Raw genomic sequence first — 19,126 nt, 5'->3', positions numbered from 1 at the left:
AGAAAATGAATATTTCAAATTAAAATAATAAATAAAGCAAATAAAAGCTCATAACTTTAATTTTCTTTAATACTGGATTTTCTAATTCAAACGCTCTCTTAATTAATTGACACAAAAGAAAGAATTTAGTGTCATAATTTTAGCTTTTTTGAATCATAATTGATTTATAAGTTAAGAATTTAAGTTTTCTTTTTTATTTTTAAATTACTTTTCAATTTTAATTATATTATTCTAATTTATAAAATTATTTTTTTAAAAAGTAGTGGGCATGGGCTTTATCCGGGCTTTTTTTTTCTTGGGCCTTTGTCCAGGCCCTCATGTGTGAGGGCCGGGCATAAGCCCGCGGGCGTGGACTGGGCTGGGCCGGGCTTTTTTGCGACCCCTAAATACATTTTTATTTTCATATATGTTTTTTGTTGATTACTTTCTTGGATTAAATTATTATTTGAACTTAGCCCCTCCTAAAAATAATTCTTGGCACCGCCACTGACTCTCACTATATATTGATGGTGTGGAACTAGAGGAGAAAGCAATGTATGCACCATAAAGCTCATTTAACAAGTCTTTAACTGCTTTAGTCATTTCTTCAACTATCGAACTATCATTACAAAAAATTATCTAAAAAATATGTTTAGCAAAATCCATTTTTGCTCGTAAATCAAGAATAGAGGCAATAATCAACATTTTGTTTATCTTCCTTGTGGACTCCCAATACTTATCAAAGTTTTTTCCTCATACTATAAGCCATATAAGACACCTAAGGATCTGTAATTTATTATAATGCAGTCAATAAACTCTCAATTAAGTTAATAGTACCATAAGTCACACTCTCTCAGTCCTCCAGTCTAGGCGAGCCCACACTTTTAACATTATTTTCTTTCTCAGCAAAGTATGCCTCATAAGTTTTATCCACTTTTGCCATTCTATTAAATGTCTCTTGAAATTTCAGCGCAGTCATCAACATTAAATAAGTGGAATTCCACCTGGTAGGACAATTCAAAACAATAATTCCCTTTGGACCATTCACTTGTTCGACACATTGTTTAAATGTCTACAGCCTCATGGTGGAGGATCTCACATACTTCACAACATTCCGAATAGCGGTAATACTGGCATACAACTCACCCAACCTTAAAACAACAATCAAATTCAAAATATGTGCACAGTAACGTACATGCATATATTGTCCTGCCAACACAAGTGCATCATCATTCCTCAAAGCAAGCAACTGTATAGGGACATAACCAACAACAATATCATTTGTAGTGGTATTATCAATAGTTATTGCAAACAACCTCTCTATCCCCCAGTCTTGTAAGCAAGTCATAATCTTTTTGGCGATCGACTTCCTTCTATGATCTTCAATTACGCTAAAACTAATAATCCTCATATTCAAACACCAATCACTATCAATAAAATGAGTTGTGATCACTATGTAACTCATATTTTGAACAGAAGTCCATAAATCAGTTGTAAGAGACACTCATTGCTTGTTATTGCAAATCAAATTCTTTAACATTGCATTTTCCTCCAAAAATAACTCCATAACATCTATACCAATAATTCTTCGAGATGTCATAACGAACTGCAGGATAGCTACACTGCAGAAATGCCTAAATCCTTTGTTATCTATAAAACTAAGCGGCAACTCACCCATAATAATCATATCTATAAATTGAAATGTTAGGGAAAGTTATATGCAACAGATTAGAATTTACAAATCAAACAATGTAATTTGCGTAGATTATAGTTTGGTTTGGATGTTTACATGGAGTTTGTATCATTCAATGGCTAGGGATATTACTACTACATTGTTGTTAATATGGCATATATAATAGTAGCAGTATTTTTTAACCTAAAAATTTAGTAAGTAGAATTTTTAGGAATTATTCCTTAAATTACTTTCATTATTATATAATAAACTTCTTTATATTGATACTTTATATAGGAATTATTCCTATGTAGTCATAAAAGTTTTAGTTTCAATTTAAACCAGTTACAAATAAGAATAAAATCCACATCCTAATAAGTTATAAGTTTTCCAGATCTTGTCTTGAGTAACTTGGCTCCACATAATAATAATTATTTGCATATTACAAAAATATGTAAGTAGCATTAAAAGTTTAATATGAAATAAAATATTTTTCTAAAGTTGTTTAAGAAATTGATTTATTTTTTGGAATTATTATCACATCTCTAAACTTGTAAGTACATAATAACTTACTAGTATAGACACCTTGCCCGTTAAAACCAAAATATTTATAACTTCTCAAGCATATTTAGAGCTTTATAAAATTGATATACTCCATTAATTAGTTATTAATGTATTTACCTCTATATTACTTACACTAAAGATAATAAAGTCAAAATAATAATTGTTGAATTGATCATCTACTAAATTATAACCGGTAAATGCTCGTTTAGTCTTTAGGATTTGAGTTAAGTGCCCGTTTAGTCTATATATATATAAAGACATCCTTGCTATTAAATATATTACACTCTTCTCTTACGGTTCTTTTCTTTTACAATAATACCTTTCTAATAAAATTCTTGGAGACATTAATAAAAAGACAAATGATAATTTATCCAATTAACCTTAAAATAATATAAAAATTTACCACAATTTTTATATTATTATTTTACTTATATTAATTTATTTATAAATAATTATTAGTAAGATTGTTGCACGACCACAAAAAATATTAGTTCTTTCACACTAATATAATCATTTGTAACTTGATAATTATTTTTTTTATAGATAAATTAATTAATGTTCATAATAAGGTAGGCAAAACAGGTCATTGGGCCGTGTTCATGTTGTGTTAGCTTCATGTTGTATCAAATTTAAGTCTACCCAAATACAACTCATTTAATAATCATATTAAAATATTGAGATCCTAATGACACAAAAATAAATGGGTTACTCAATAAAACATCAATCATGACTCTCTTTTATAATTCTAAGATGGCACATCTCGAACAACAACCCTCACTTTAATATAAAAGAAAAATTTATTCTACCCCCGAAGCGGGGAGTTAAATAAACCCCTATCAAAGGGGTTTATATATATATAAAAAAAACATTTGCACACTATTTTATATATGTGTGTGTGTGTGTGTATCAATATTATAAAATATGCATATCTACTAAAATGTTATACAATCACACCATTGAAGTACCAAATCTATTTAAAATTTTATAAATGAAATATTGTGTATATGTCCATCCTTCCAAAAAATAAAATAAAAAAGAGAGAATTATGTCCAATATTTGAGTTATAATGAAAAGAACCTAAAGATTAATTTAAAATACGAAATATAATCGTATTATTGATCGAATAAATAGGAAAGAACTTTAACCCTAACCTAACACGAAAAAAATTATGTCAATCCAAACCCAATCCATTTAATAAACTTGTCAAATTTGGTGGCTTACATTTATTTATTCGTATCATATTTGTATCAGATAATTGCGTCATGCCAAATTTTGCTAGCTCTAGTTAAAATTTTTTTAGAAGGGTGTTATTGTAAAAGAAAAAATAAAGGTAAAAAACTATAGGAGTGCTTTAAGGTATTTTAAAAATATAAAAATTAAAAGAGTATTTATTCAAATTATAAACTCCTTGTAATAATAAAATTAGTTGGTCCCAACAATATGACTATAGAGAAATATTATTGTATTATCTTATAAACTAAAGTTCTAATTCTATCCATGCTAATAATAAAATTTTTTTATGAATATAAATTGTTCTTACTCTCTAGGTCAAGAAAAATATTGATTACAAATTAATAGTTTTAACTTCAACGATACACATTAGCTTCAGGTAGAATGATGAATAAAACAAGAGCCCGTTCGATATCATTTTTCATGTTTTGTTTTGTTTTGTTGAGTGTTTTTTTTTTTTTTTCAAACGAGGAAAGATGTAGTACGTGTTTGACAGGCATTCTATGAAACAAAAATAATATTAAGGATTTTATTTTACATTGACAAGGAATAATTAATGAGTTAATTTTGTAGTATGAATTTGACTGATGAATTTTTATGACTAATATTTATATAAAGGTAAATGTTAAGTTATAACGATTGTAATTTAGAGACTCTCATAAATAGTACTTATTAAAAAAATTAAAGGCATCATTTAAATTTGAAAGAAATAATAAACTAGAAAGATCTGTACGAAGTCATAATAAACTAGAAAGATATGTACGAATTAGGTCCGAGCTTCTGTAACTAAATAAAATGCGTCATTTAAGGTAGTAATAAACTAGAAAGATTTGTATGAGTATGGCCCGAGCTTCTATAAACTTACATATAAAATAAATTAAACGCTATCACTTAAAAGTAATAAAAAATTAGAAATGCTTGTATGCGTTAGGTCTGAGCTTTAATAAAGAAATAAAACGCGTCATTTAAAGCAGTAATAAATTAGAAAGACTTGTATAAGCCAGCCCTCAGCTTCAATAAACGTTACATATAAAACAAATAAAACGCCATCATTCAAAGCGGTAATAACTTAGAAAACGACTTGTACATGTTTCGGTTATTCTACAAAAGAAAGCGGAAAATAACCCTTTTTTTTTCTTTTTTGGAATATAAAAACTTCTCATCAAATCAAGATTTAAATGTCGAAGAAAACAAGATAAATGTGGGTGACAACTTTTGCACCCATGTATCAAAATCACAACAACATGGAGAAAATTACTTAGCCAAGGCATCCGTTGCTTAGTTATAATTTCTCGACACTTCCAAATCTTGAAGTCATGCTTTGAAAATAATAGACACTGCAATTTGTGAACGAAATCGTAAATCTTCTGCCTCAACAATATCAATATCATCGAAATAAACATTTACATTTATCTCTGTCCCATAACTAATCCTTCACAATCTTACACCACACAACTGCGTGCCCAACCAACCCACCGTGGATATCAACTGTAGCATCAAAATTTGATATCTTGTCTAATTTGTGAATGAAGTTTTACACAACATGAAATTTAAAACATATTAAAAATAAACAATATAAAGTGTTTCCTTTTTAAATTTTTTCAAAATCACCATTGTCCTTTCCTCTTTTCATTATCTTCTTTAACCATTTCTTCGTCTTCCCTTGTTCTCAACATTAGCACTTTTTTTTTCTTTTTCACTTTCTTGGTTTTCTTAAATCACCTTAAATCTAACATTGAATTGTTCAGATTAGTGTAATTATATAAAACAACAGTTCGTCGCTACTAGATAGATCATAGATGTACCGCAAACTCAATATATAGGTGTTTGGGCTGAAGGAATTATTTGAAAAAGATGTTTGGGCTTCAGCAATTGTATATTATGAGTCTTATTCTCGTACAATTCTATGACAATTGCACAGTCAAAGCTTATAAGAACCTTCGACAACCATGTAGGAGTATAAAATCATTCTCACGCTCATTTTTTTTTTTTAATGTGAACACATTTTTAAACAGTACAGTTTAAAAAAGTTACTTTTTTAATGAACTATAAATCGTGCGGTTTAAAAAAATTACTTTTTAAATAAACTATAAACCGTATAGTTTAAAAGAGTTAAAAATACTTTCTTAAATCTCACGGTTTTAAAGTGTATTTGTATGAAAATAAAATGAGGACACCCGCACTAGAGAAGGACTATAAGAATATATATAATCATTCATTAAATGAACTAGTAAAGCTAAAGTCTTAAAAAAATAATAATATAAACGGTTGTTCAAAGTGAACAATGAATTTTATTGTTTGCTTCATCTTTGCTATTGTTCGGGATAACGGATAAGGCTCTTCTTTGACCTTGTTGTGCTCATTTTTCTAAAGAGGTTTCAATGGTTCGATTATTTTATTTAAAAATTTTAGGGTTGTTATCACCTAACAACTTTAAGAATTATACTATATTAAATCACCATAAGAAATATTGTAATCTACCATTTTACTATTAAATTTTTATAAAATCTATTATTTTATTACATTTCTATTAGTACCGTTTGTTAACTAATAAAATACTAATTTTACCTTTAAAGGAAAAAAAACTACACAAATTAGTAGAGGTATCAAATATTATATATTCATAAGCTTATAGGGATTATTTTTAGCAACTTTATATTTTGACTTTATAATATTGTAATACTTTGTATGTTATTTTTTTGACAAAAAAAATTGTATAAAGAGCAAAACTAGCATTTTACAAGTAAACTAACTATAAATTTACTTGTTGAATAAAATTTGTTGAAAAGAAACAAACAATTATTAATGAGTATGTACATCTTATCTTTTAAAAAAAAAGAGTAATTTTTTTCTTTTTTTTTTGGGACATACTTTGACTGTATATGGAAAATTTTATTAATAAATAAAAAAGTACATCTAAAAAAAAGAATGAATATATTTTTATTATTTTCAATTATGTCTGCGAAATTTACAATTACTTAAAAGTCAAGATGCAACAAATATAAACGCCATTATTCGAGAAACAATTGTAAAACAATAGGAAATGTGCCCTAAAACATATAGTTCACATGCTTTTCCAACATATAAATATGTAATATTATGTATACATAACCTTGTACTCACCACAAAACCATAAATTAATTTGAGCAGCTTTCCAAGAGTTTTTAAGTGCATTGGAGAAATAGTAAGCTTTACATCCAGCGTCTTCTTGCATTATTCCATCAGCCTTCATTAATTCAGCAGTTGTTAAAAGATCAGCAAACTACCCACTTTCATTTTGAAAACATGATTTTCTGCTATCTTTGAGTGCCGGCTATACGGTATTACATATTATTATCATTTTTTCCCCCCTTTGTTAAATCAGTTCTATGGATTAATTGGTCATAGATGCTGCAGGGTGTGAAAGGTATAAAAGACAAACAGAAATGTAGAAGGGAAAAGTAAAGACGATAACTAACGATGCCACCAAGCCACTGCATCAACTGGAGCTGATTGACACCTTGCAAGGACTTGGACTGGCTTATCATTTTGAGAGTGAGATAAGAAACATATTGCGCAATATCTACAATAAAAATAAAGATGACAAATGGAAGAAAGAAAATGTACGCGTGCATGCAACCTCTCTTGAATTTGGACTCCTCAGACAACACGGTTACCATGTTTCTCAAAGCAGTGAATGTGCATGCGTTTTCACTTTGTCACGCACATGTGATCTAAAATAATTACTCAAATACATAAATCTACGACGAGTTTATAATAGTATAAATTATCATTTTTGCTGTTTTACAATGTCGTAAACTTGTAAAAGTTTGTCTACATCTTCGTAAATTCATCTAGGATTTAATCTCGAATTTTAATTCCGGATTGAAAATTTTTATCTAATGTATTTGCAGAGGTTTTTAATGGTTTTAAAGAGACGAAGAGTTATTTAATTAGTGATGATTTTAATGGAATACTCAGCTTGTATGTAGCCTCGTATTACAGCTTAATTAGAAGGAGAAAGCGTCATGGAGAAGGCCTGGCAATATATACAGCTTAAAAAACATACGATGATCAGCAACAGCAAGGATGTATTAGTAGCAGAGCTAGGGAGGCAGTCTTTGAAGCTCCCTCTCTGTTGGAGAGTGTCGAGGTTAGAGGCAACGTGGTTCATAGATTTATGTGAGAAAAGAGAGGCCAAGAACCACCTATTACTAGACCTCCCTTAGTTGGACTTCCATATTTTACATGCAGTTTTTCGGGATGAACTTTGAAGACATTTCGGGTAGGTACTAGCTAGGTACCCATTAAAAGATAATTTGATATAGATTGAATAGCTGAAGAAAAAAATTATTTGTTTTTCACACACTTTTACATGATCTTATACAATTTATACAAAAATAAGGAGCTATTTTAGGACTATGTTATAGCTTGACATAGGAGAGTTTTCTATTAAATCCACGAATATTATGATTTGAGAAAATTTAGGCTAAAAATAATACTAGCTGTTGTTGACAAGTCTTGAACTTGGTAAGCCTTTAGCTAAGGCTGAGCAAAATGCTAGATTGACTTCAAAATGATTTGATGAAAATTTATTCCTTCCTTTTGTAGAGTTTACGGTTGCCTTGCTGTCATTGTCTTGATTGTGGTTGTGGTTGATTTGCAATTGATTCTTATCACCCACGCCATTCTCTGATTACTTTGACAGATAACTCAGATCTTGTTTTATCAAACGTAGTGGCCGGTTAGTGATGGTTGTCGAAGCCTGCGAAAATAAATACCTACTCTAAATAAATTATGTATAATGATTGAGAAGGGTCGTGTCCACAGAGATCGGTAATTATTTAAATCATTTTAAAATGTAAAATGCAAAATGAGGGGATTGTTGACAATAATAAAAATCAAACTAAAATAACAAGAATGCAAATTCAAATTGGAAAAAGCTCTGGTTGAAGGAATTAACTCAGCTTGATTCGACTACTGATCATTGATTTAAATATAAATCATTACTACTTATGAATAGACCGGTTATAACTACTGAGACCCTCTAATAGCCAATCTCTTCTTAACTAGTCGATAACCAAGGTACGACCATTGGTTATTTCCCTAATCAATAGACAACCCTAGATACGATCGTAGGATTTAATCAATTGACAGCCTGAAAAACCAGAGAGACCTAAATCCTAATCAACAAATGCATACGATGGTTCATTTAAATTAAATTGTTTATTCTCATAACACAACCCACTGCTATGCTATTTGTCACAAACATTAAAATCTTCATACGATGAATCTTTTAATTGACAATAGATTAAGTTGATAATTAAATAGTGGCCAATTACCTAATTAACAAACATAATCATGACAATAATTTAGAGAATAAATAAATACCCAAAAAGTAATAAAATAATTAAAGCATAAGAAAGATCTCACAGTAATGATGAATCAAAGCTTTATTAACCTTCAACCAGAATAATCGGTTTAGTTCTTCATAGAGAGAAGAGAAAAATTTAGATCTAGGGTTTTCTTTTTCTTCAAAAATCTCATTTCCTTTATTTTTCACGTCTCCTCTCTCTTATAGAGTTTTTTCAAAAATAAAATACTAATATCTAAAATATTATCTAAATATTAAATTCAAAATTATAAAAATAACCAAAAAGACAAAACACGTTAAAATAAAAACTGCAAACCCTTAGTTGACAGCACGCGTCCACGCCTTATCAACAAAGTTCTTCTGAAGCTCATAATTTCTTTAGGAAAATAATTATCCTCAAACATCATCTTGTAGCTCAATTGTAGCACCAATCAATAGAATTGCACCTACAAAAATAAAACACAAGTAAATCACTATTATTAAGTGCAAAACATCGATATTAAGGGAAGTAAACAATGCAAAAGTAGTGCATAAATTGCACTCTAACAAATTCCCCCACACCAAGATAATGCTTGTCCTCAAGCATATAACTCAAGACTAATTCCAAATCTCCACTCAATTCTCATCTCAACTCATCCAAAAATAATCTTAAGCAAGCATACCTCAAGAATTTAAGTCGATCAACATTCGAGAGAAGGATTTTAAAGCATGGGATCTCATAAGCTAATATAAAAGAAAAATATTCAACCACTAAGAAAATCCATTCAAAATTCAAGTGCAACAAGATTTAATAGTCCTGTCATTGACTTCACTCCATACACTCAAAGTGTTTAGAGTATCATTTATGCACTCAAATCAAATCAAAGAATGCTATTACCATAAGCTTGCTTATATATCACATCTCAATCCACAAAACATGAATTAAATGCAAAAATCTAAGGGTCTTAAAAAGGTTGTAACGGGGTTAAATGGGTTAAATGAAAAAGAAAGGTCTATGAAAGAAAAAGAGATCAAAATGAGAAGAATGAACTCATTGAATGAACCTTATGATATCAAAATGTTTATTTCTACTCAAGTCGCCAAGAATGTAAACATTTTTTCCTCTTTTCTTTTTCTTTTTTTTTCTTTTTTCTTTTTTGTTTTTTTATTTTTTTGTTTTATTTTTTTGTTTGAATCAAACAAAAGAAATGAACCTTGCACAATTTAATTCAAGCATAATGCTTGTTGATCTAATTGAGAAACTTTAATTCAAGGTAGCAAGAGCAACAAAATATATACAAAATATATCCAAACAAGAAGTGCAAAAATCTCCTTAAATTGAGGCTCAAAAGAAAGGAAATAGGTAAGTAGATGGAGAGAATTAGATGGGTAATGGTTAAGGCTCAAACAAAGATAACAAATAAAGGTCTTCGGGTGGAGAAAAAGAAGAAAAATGGAAAGTAGTTTGCCCTTATCATTTTAATGCATAAAATCCCGTAATGCAACTACAACATGCATAACAAAGCAAGTTCTAGAATAAACAAACTAAGATTGATATTCACATAACAAAAATAATTAGAGCAAAGTGGTTGCTCATAGGCTCAAATCCTCACAAAGTTGATAATTTGCCATCAAATCATGTACACTTTTCAAATGAATCAACCATCAATAGTGGTGTAGAATGAGAAGAATGTATGAGTGATATATAAAAGGAAAGGTAAAAAAGATAAGAAGCGAGAAAGATGTATGTAGTAATATAAAAAGTGAAAGATAAAATGTGAGTGATGAAATAGTATGATAAAATAAAAATAGATGTAAATAATTTGATATAGATAAGAAAAGAGTAGTGAGAAAGAAAAGAAAAAAAATAATAATATATGAAGCATACTAACTCCAAAATCATTTAAGAATGAGCAGAGTGAAAATAATACTTCCAGACATCAATATTGTAAAAATCTCTCCCCCACACCAAGAACTTACATTATCCCCAATGTAAGATAATCAAAGCTCACATAAAAAAAAAAATAAAGCGTAAGGATAAAAGATTAAAGGCAAAACTTCCCTGAATTGTGAGCTTTGATCCACATAATGTCTATGGGCTTGGCGGAAATGGTGGAATAAATCCCACACTCTCGAAGTATGTGGCCAAATTCTGCTCCATCTTGTTCAGCTTGTGCTCCATTTTCTCTAACTAAATGCTCAAAGGTGGTGCAAATGTAGAAGGAATAATTGGTGGGGCAGTAGTTTCGTCGTCAAACTCGTCATCAGAGGTAGCACCACTCCTAGCATAAAGCTTCTTTAGAAGTTGAGTGGGTCCTAGTTCAGTAAACTAAAATCTCCCCACCTTGAATTCAACCACACATGTTCTTTCGAACAAAGACATATCCAAAAATTCCATTTTGCAAGCAGGGTGTAAATCATTATTGTCAGGATCAAGCACACATAAGTTTATAGCTAACAGAGTAATGTATGGACCAAGAAATAAAGTCCTATACCGTTTAAGCACACTCTGAAATTGATCTGCTAACCAAAAACCTAAATTAGGCCTCACATCATTTAACATGTACTAGATAAAATAAAACTCAGTTTTAGAGAAAACTCCCAAGTGATCTTTCTTTCCTAAAAAATTATATGCTAATAACCGATGCACACATTTCAAAACAGGATCACGTAAGAAAGAGCTCTTTGATTTACTCGGGTCATAGGCATTGTGATCAAAAGATAAATTACGCCAAAGACCATAAGGCTCAAAATTTTCGCTAAAGTCACAAGTTGTCCCTAAATATGCATCACTAGAAAAATAATCATCATCAATGAATCCTAAAGTTAGGTTAAAATCTGTGAGAGATTGTGAAAAATTTCGTCTCATTAACCTAAACTTCATAACATCCGGAGTATGCAAAGTAAATTCATTCGGTAATTAAATTGAAAGTAGCATAGAACTCCCTAATCAACTCAACATAACCCAAACAATCAACATCAACAAACTTACGCAAACCAATCTTATCTATCAAAGAATTAAAATTATCCTTAACATTCAATTTTTCAAGAGTTGGGTAATGAATATACTTAGCTGGAAGTATTTTTCGCTTGGAAATATCTTTGTACCTTTCTTTCTTTTGTTCAGTCGTGAATGTGAGGCAACCTCCGAGATTGGATTCAGCAAGTGGCAAAATACTCATGCCTTTTCCATGTTTCGATCTTTTTCTCACGGCTTGGCGTGAATCTGAAATTGTATTCCATGGGACCGTAGTGGGAGCGACAATCTTGGATTTCTTTGCGACGGGTTTCTTTTTAGACATTGATGACTTGGAAGTTGATGCTTTCCTCTTCGGCATTGTCACAATAATTTCACTCACGGGTTTTGTTTGAATGCGAAAAGCGGCGGCCCTTTGAACCAAGGAAAGTGAGGCTGTTTGCGCGGCTGAAATACTGGACGTGGGCTGCTTGTAGGGCTGGTGCAGCTGCGGACGTGGGATGCAGCGCAGCTGGTGCTGCGAGATGGAGCTGGGCATGGGCTGCTTGCACACGGGATGCAGCGTGGCTGGTTGCTCAGGATGCTGGAGTTGGTGACACGGCTGGAGCGCGGGTTGGTTGGGCTAGAATGCTACAGATGCGGGATGCTGGAGCTGGTGCTGGGGACGGAGATGCGGGATGCTGGTGACGCTGGTGCAGCGCGGGATGGAGCTGGGCGTGGCTGGTTGCACGCGGGATGGAGATTCTAGATGCAGCGCGCGGCTGGGCACACGGTTGCTGGTTGCCCTAGGGATTAAAACCCTAAAAAAAATCCTTTTTTTTTCAAATAAGATTTTTAAAAAACAAAATGTTTTCTGATTTTTTTGCGCAGCTGATAAAAAAAACCTTTTTTGAAAAATTACAGAAGTACTTTTTTAATAAGCATATGGGCAAGCCTTAAAATCATTTTACTTTAAAATCACAGAAGTACTTATTAGTTAAAACGTGGGCGCGCCTAACCAAAAATTTTCTTCTGGCCAAAATAAGCAAAACCATTATTTAAACAATCTGAATCAAAATTAAAAACATAAGATATAACAAAAACCAAAATAAATAAATCCTTTGGGTTGCCTCCCAAAAAGCATATTTGTTTTGTCTTTGGCTAGATACATTCATGCATCAATCTCCATAAATGGACTCTCGAGAGCCACTTCCTCCACAATATTCACCGAAAAACCTTCATAAAAAGGTTTTAAGCGATGACCATTAACCTTAAAAACTTTGTCAGAGGTCGGACTCTGAATCTCAACTACACCATGAGGAAAAATATTAGTAACAATAAAAGGTCTTACCCAACGAGAACGTAATTTACCAGGAAAAAGTTTAAGCTTAGAATAAAAAAAAAAAGAATTTTTTGATCAACAGGGAACTCCTTTCTCAAAATCATTCTGTCATGAAATATCTTCGTTTTTTCCTTGTAAAATCGCAAACTCTCATAGGATTCGTTTCTAATCTCCTCCAGCAGTATTCTATGCATGCACGTGGACGAACTTATCCCTTTAATATCAGCAATTGTCCACCCAATAGCCTTTTTGTAATCTTTCAGCACTCTAATAAGCGTTTCTTCCTCTAAAGTACTAAGCTTTGAAGAGATGATCACCGGAAGTGTCTCACCATCTCCTAGAAACATTTATTTTAGATGACTCAGCAATGGTTTAAGCTCTATTTTCGGTGCGTGCAAAATAAATGGAAGAAGTTTTCCATGAGATGAAGGTAATTCAATATAAGACGTATGATGAGTTAAAGTTCTCAAAGAATTTAATTCATAAATTGTCTCTTGCAATACAGAATTTAAAGCAAACTCATTTTCATCATTTTACAATCTTTTGAGGCCCAAACTGTTTTTTAAAGTAGCTACCAATGAATCTTTAACATCCAAATAAAAAACTTCATGCACTATAGGTTTAATAACATCCACAGAAAATATCGAATGCTCCTCACTAGGATTTTTCATGACATCATTCATATTGAACTCTATAACCTCTCCATCAAACTCCACAGTGAGAGTCTTTTTATGTACATTCATTTTAGTCCTAGCAGTCTTAAGAAAAGGTCTTTCTAGCAAAATTGGGACAGACTTAGAAGAGTTATCCTCTTCCATATCAAGTACATAAAAATCAGCAGGAAAAACCAACTCATTAACTTGTACTAAGACGTCTTCTACTACCCCATCAGGATATGCATTAGACCTATCAGCTAGTTGAATTATCACGCCAGTTTCTTTTAATAGACCAACATTCAAAGATGAATAAATGGAACGAGGCATGACATTAATAGAAGCTCCTAGATCTAACATAACATTCTCAATTTTAACACTGCCAATTTTGCAAGGGATAGTAAACATACCTGGATCCTTACACTTAGGAGGTAGTTTCTTTTGGAGAACTGCTGAAATATTTTCCCCCATGTGAACTCTTTCATCTCCTCTTAATTTTCTCTTGGGAGTGCACAGTTCCTTAAGGAATTTAGCATATCGAGGTATTTATTTTACAGCATCTAATAAGGGAATATTTACCTCAACCTTGCGAAATGTCTCAAGGATGTCTTTCTCTTGTTCCTCCTTCTTGGATTTTGCAAACCGGCTTAGAAAAGGAGGAGGTATCACCACATGTAGGGGTTTCGCTCTAGTGGGTTGTGCATCTTGAGATTTAGGCATCAATTCATTCTTCTCAAGCTCATCTTCTACATGCTTTGTCACTTTCTCACTAGGCTCTTGCAACTCCTTCCCACTTCTAAAGATGACAGCACTAACATTTTGCTTTGGATTCACCTCAGATTGTGAAGGCAATCTCCCTGATACTTAAGCCTCCAGGCGGTTCACTGTAGTCGCCAATTGACTCATGTAGTTGCCTGCTGAAATTGTTAAGTGTTAGCCGCAAGTGATTTAACAATTTTTTCAAGAGATATACCTGACTTGGAGTTTGACTGTGAAGGGGCTGGTTGTCTTGGTGTGTATTGTTGTGGGAATCCTGACGGCCTAACTCCATAGCTGAAGTTGGGATGATCCTTCCATCCCGGATTGTATGTTTGTGCATAAGGGTCATACCTCTTTTGAGGTATACTTGGATATCCTTCAACTGCATTGGCTTGTTCAACAGGTTTTTCTTGAAGTGTAGGACACATATCAGTTGAATGACCCATATTGGAACAAATGCCATAAGTCTTCACCTGTTGCATATTACCTACAACAAACTTTTCCATAAGAGAAGTAAATTTATCTAAACGTTGTTCAATAGAAGAAATATTTACCTCATTCACCTTCCTTGAAATGGGATCTTGCATGCTGCCAAATTGTTGTACATTGGCAGCCATATTTGAGATCAACTCCATTGCTTGAGTAGGGGTTTTGTTCACCAACACACCTCCACTAGCAGCATCTATCATACTCCTATCCATCAATAACAGTCCTTTGTAAAAGTATTGAATAAGAAGTTAATCAAAAATCTGATGCTGAGGACAGCTGGCACACAATTGTTTGAATCGCTCCTAATACTCATAAAAAGTCTCCCCAGGAAGTTGTCTAATCCCACAAATGTCTTTTCTGATGTTGGCAGCTCTTGAAGCAGGAAAGTACTTCTCAAGGAACTGCTTCTTCAAACCATTCCACGTTGTAATCGATCCAGGAGGGAAGTAGTACAACTAGTCTTAGCTAGCCCATCTAAAGAGAAAGGAAAAGCACGCAGCTTAATCTGCTCTTCAGTCACGCATTGTGGTCTCAAACTTGAACATTCAACATGAAACTCCTTGAGATGTTTATGAGGATCTTCACCTGCAAAACCATGAAACTTGGGTAATAAATGAATAAGACCAGACTTTAATTCAAAATTTACCTCCAAGTCTACATATTAAATGCAGAGTGGTTGCTGATTCAAATCTGGTTCAGCTAACTCTCTAAGAGTTCTTTCTACAGGTGCAGCTCTATCCATCACTTGTTTTTTTGAATCGTTAGATGATTCAACCAAATCAGATCCCGTATCTGTTTCAGAAAGCAAAGGCGACGAGGATCATTGCTTAGCTCGCTTCTTCTGTTGTCTCATCTGGCGAGCTGTCTTCTCAATTTAAGGATCAAACGAAAGTATACATGTACTAGAAGAACGAACCATACACCAAGTAAAGCGTAAAAAAGATTAAATGAACGACACCAATCCCCGGCAACGGCGCCAAAATTTGATGGTTGTCGAAGCCAGCAAAAATAAATACCTACTCTAAATAAATTGTGTATAGTGATTGAGCAGGGTCGTGTCCACAGAGATCGGTAATTATTTAAATTCTTTTAAAATGTAAAATGCAAAATGGGGGGATTGTTGACAATAATAAAAATCAAACTAAAACAACAAGAATGCAAATTCAAATTGTAATTCAAATTGGGAAAAGCTCTGGTTGAAGGAATTAACTCAGCTTGATTCGACTACTGATCATTGATTCAAATATAAATCATTACTACTTATGAATAGACCGATTATAACTACTGAGACCCTCTAATAGCCAATCTATTCTTAACTAGTCGATAACCAAGGTACGACCATTGGTTATTTCCTTAATCAATAGACAACCCTAGATACGATCATATGATTTAATCAATTGACGGCCTGAAAAATCAGAGAGACCCAAATCCTAATCAACAAACGTATACGATGGTTCATTTAAATTAGATTGTTTATTCTCATAACACAACGCACTGCTATGCTATTTGTCACAAACATTAAAATCTTCATATGATGAATCTTTTAATTGACAATAGATTAAGTTAATAATTAAATAGTGGCCAATTATCTAATTAACAAACATAATCATGACAATAATTTAGAGATAAACAAATACCCAAAAAGTAATAAAATAATTAAAGCATAAGAAAGATCTCACAGTAATGATGAATCAAAACTTTATTAACCTTCAACCAAAATAATAGGTTTAGTTCTTCATAGAGAGAAGAGAAAAATTTAGATCTAGGGTTTTCTTTTTCTTCAAAAATCTCATCTCCTTTGTTTTTCACGTCTCCTCTCTCTTATAGAGTTTTTCCAAAAATAAAATACTAATATCTAAAATATTATCTAAATATTAAATTAAAATTATAAAAATAACCAAAAAGACAAAACACGTTAAAATAAAAATTGCAGGCCCTTATTTGACAGCACGCGCCCACACCTTATCAACAAAGTTCTTCTCAAGCTCATAATTTCTCTAGGAAAACAATCATCCTCAAACATCATCTTGTAGCTCAATTTTAGCACCAATCAATAGAATTGCACCTACAAAAATAAAACACAAGTAAATTACTATTATTAAGTGCAAAACATCGATATTAAGGGAAGTAAACAATGTAAAATTAGTGCATAAATTACACTCTAACAGTCAGCAATCCAGCTGCCTGGCAACGATCCCAAAAGCCTTTTTTTTTTAAATAAAAAAAAAGGGTCGATAAAGAGAGTGGAGTAGATGGGCTATCGCAGGGAAGCAACTGGCCTGCCACAACTCAGTTCTTCAAACGGGTCCTTAGTCATATATAATATGTGTATAATGTTTCTTTTGATTAATTAATTAATTTTCCCAAAGGTAGTGGAAGAATAAAGGTCTTGGAGAGAAATATAGCTTTGGCAGGAACAGGTTGATAACGTCCTTCTTATGGAGAGCATGAGGTAGCGTTTGAGTCTCAATTCGCATACTGCAGGAGAATACTCACAATCACGATAGCTCTATTTACAGTAATCAATGATATTTATAATGTCTATGGATCTTCTTGATGACCTTGAGCTATTCATTGATACCTTCGAGAGGTTTGGACGAACTTGTCTAAGGAGTCTAAATTCAGGAGAGCTTGCATCTAAAGTCTCTTTCTTCCATTTATCATCTTTATTATTAATTATAGATAAGCTAGATCTATAATAGAGAGGTTGCGTCCAAAGAAGATAAATGGAAAGGATGAATAGTGGAGTCCTTTTCTAAGGTAGACATTCGTACTTATAAAATGCAAATTGGGGTTTCTTTAAAATGCCGAATTCCCATTACTCCTCAGATAGACCTCATACTAAGGATATTTCTTTTCTGCAGGTGGGACTGTGCTATGAAGAAGCTTCATACTATATGAATTTTTCTTTTTTTAATTTTTAATTTTATTTATTTATTTATTTTTTCTTTACAACTTTGTTAGTGAATTAAATTTCCTTCGATTTATCCTCTTTAAATTAAATTAATTATGTTTACGTGCATCAGTGGCTGAGCATAATACAAGCCTACTTGGTAGAGGCCTAATGGTACCACAGTAGACTAGAACTGGAAGAGTACTTCAAGAAAGGAGCGGTATCAGTAGGATGCCCTACATTGATGCATACTTTTATGCTGCAAATCCAGCAATAGAAAGGAACTCATCCATGATTTTCTCTCTTCAAGATGATTTGGCAACTTCATCGCCGTATATATTTATATATATCATTAAACCACAATTTCTACAGTGTTTTGTTTTTCTTTTTTAACTTTAATAGAATAGATAACAAATAGAATTCCACAATGAATTGATTGTACTTTCTTTTTTTCCAAATAATTCGTCAGGAAGAGTTAGCGAGAGTGGATGCTTCAAAATCAATCGATTGTTATAGGCATGAAATTAACTGGCACCTCGAAGAGGAAGTAGCCCGTGACCACATCAATGATTTAGTTAGACAGACTTGGAAGAAGGTAAATGTAAACAGAGCTTATGAAGATTCTGTTGAGTTTGAACACAACAGAAGCCAAAAAGAAAATCCAAGAATGAAGCAAAGAACCAAGAACTCACTTGCAAGATCATAAACCTGATCTTAAACACCAACACCAGGCACCACAATTCAAAGGAAAAACTAGCACTCTTTTATTACTCAAAATGATTACAAATCTTCAAGTCTTGTAGAAGAAATTACAAGCTTTTCAAAGAACTCAGAATCACTCAAATTGGATGAAAAACGAAAGAGAAATGTTAACGCTAACAGATGTCATGAACTAGCTCTGTTTATAAAGCATACAACGAGGATTCCCAGAGGCTGCTCAACAAACTTAACGAACTAATGAACACGTCAGCATTGAAGTTGCATATCAACCCTCAAACTTAAGTCAATCTGTACAAACGACACATAAGTCTTAACTCTTTGCATTTAACCCCTTAAAACAGAAACTGATTCTTCACAGATTCTCCCCTATCTCAAACTACAACTGAACTTTTGTTGAATCTTGTAAGAACGTCTCATTTTTATGCTTATACATATAGACGACTATGGTGTTCAAAACCAAGAGACTATGGATACATTGCTTTTTCAGCCTATTTTAGAGGACAAAGGCATGGTCTTCACATCATCTACACTAAAAGC

General features: G+C 32.4%; 1 pseudogene; it reads left to right on the top strand.

Moving 5' to 3' along the window:
- The first annotated feature begins 6,250 nt into the window (after window positions 1–6,250).
- On the top strand, window positions 6,251–18,575 carry LOC112095590 (annotated as a pseudogene).
- Window positions 18,576–19,126: the final 551 nt, after the last annotated feature.

This window comes from Citrus clementina, unplaced genomic scaffold (genome assembly GCF_000493195.1).
Source record: "Citrus clementina cultivar Clemenules unplaced genomic scaffold, Citrus_clementina_v1.0 scaffold_1, whole genome shotgun sequence".
Taxonomy (NCBI): Eukaryota; Viridiplantae; Streptophyta; class Magnoliopsida; order Sapindales; family Rutaceae; genus Citrus; species Citrus x clementina.
This window is presented reverse-complemented; position numbering and strand designations above follow the sequence as displayed.